We start from the raw sequence: 1,415 nt of genomic DNA on the forward strand, positions 1-1,415 counted from the left end.
AGGCAAAGGAAAATTGTTTCTTTCATAAGTCTAGTGAAGACTTAAATGTTGTAAAATAAAAGTCATCTAGACAAATGGTTCAAAATATTATTCTATATTGTTATAAAGGGTACATTTTGACTAAACTATGGCAGTTCTCAGACATAATGTTACTTTTGATAATTTTTGGAAAACCTTTTTTTTCCATTGTAAGTTTTGAAAAAAGAATGTATTCACTAGAAGTTGCCGAGAATTGCACAGAGACAAAGTTTTATGTAGGTTTTTCCATAGACTGACTTTTGTCGGACATAATAAAAGAGCAGACAAAAATACATACGAAACAAGGAACATTAAAAATGTAACATATTATACAGTCACTTGTGCTAAATGAAAAATAGAAGTGATACCGTTAAATTTCTGTGTGTACAAGTTGAAAACTATCGTAAGAATAAATGATTGATGAAAGATAACTAAAAAGTAGGGAAGCATTTGAGTACTTGAGGATTAAAAATATCATAAAGAAAATATATAAAACAGAGTCATGGGCTCTGAGAATCCTAAATTTAAAATGTATCCTGAGGCTGTTGTAAAGAAACTTCACATTATTAAAATGTCATAAGAAAAAAAATCAGGAAATATTACTTTAAAAATTATTCAATGAACCACAATGACTCTTTTCCAAAGGTCAAATAAAGATATATCATATGGTCAACAGTGATTTCTTCTTGAGGATTATACTTGAGTCTCACTTCCTATCTTACATATTTCTGTAATATGTAATCAAAATTTTGATTTTATTACAGAAAAAAATATTTTTATCAAAGTAAATATTTAGTGTAGAATTCTATACTAACTTGTCCACTTTACTAGTTTTATAACTTGGATATGACCCTTCATCCTTCTTCTCCAAATGCTGACGTCTTGCGTAATTATAGGGCCCAAACCAGGAGTGCGTGTTGGTATAATCCATGGAGCTTACTCAGATTTCATCATTTATATATAGACTCATTTGTATGTGTGTTCAGTGTAATTGTACCACATGTATTAATAGTTTCATGAAAATGTATTTTGAAATATTGAACAAAATTTTTATTTAAGTGCATGCAAAAAATGTTAATAGCATACTTCTCTAGCATCCATTTCTTCTCTAGGAATTCTGCTCCCACTAGTAATTGAACATCTCAGTTAATCAAACGTGGAAAGTTGACTAAACTTTCTCAGGATAATAACTAAGAAGATACATGAAGTCTAAAGTAGAGTATTTTAGACGGAGCCTCAAGCTGTCCCCCTGAGTAGAGTGCCATGGCATCAGAGCTCACAGCAACCTCCAACTCCTGGGCTCAAGCAAGTGTCCTGCCTCAGCCTCCCAAGTAGCTGGGACCACAGGCGCCTCCCTCCCTTGTTTTTTTTTTTTTTTCTCCTGTTTTTTGAGACAG

The sequence above is a fragment of the Otolemur garnettii genome, unplaced genomic scaffold, assembly GCF_000181295.1.
Source record: "Otolemur garnettii isolate 467f Iridium unplaced genomic scaffold, OtoGar3 scaffold00006, whole genome shotgun sequence".
In the NCBI taxonomy this organism is placed as follows: domain Eukaryota; kingdom Metazoa; phylum Chordata; class Mammalia; order Primates; family Galagidae; genus Otolemur; species Otolemur garnettii.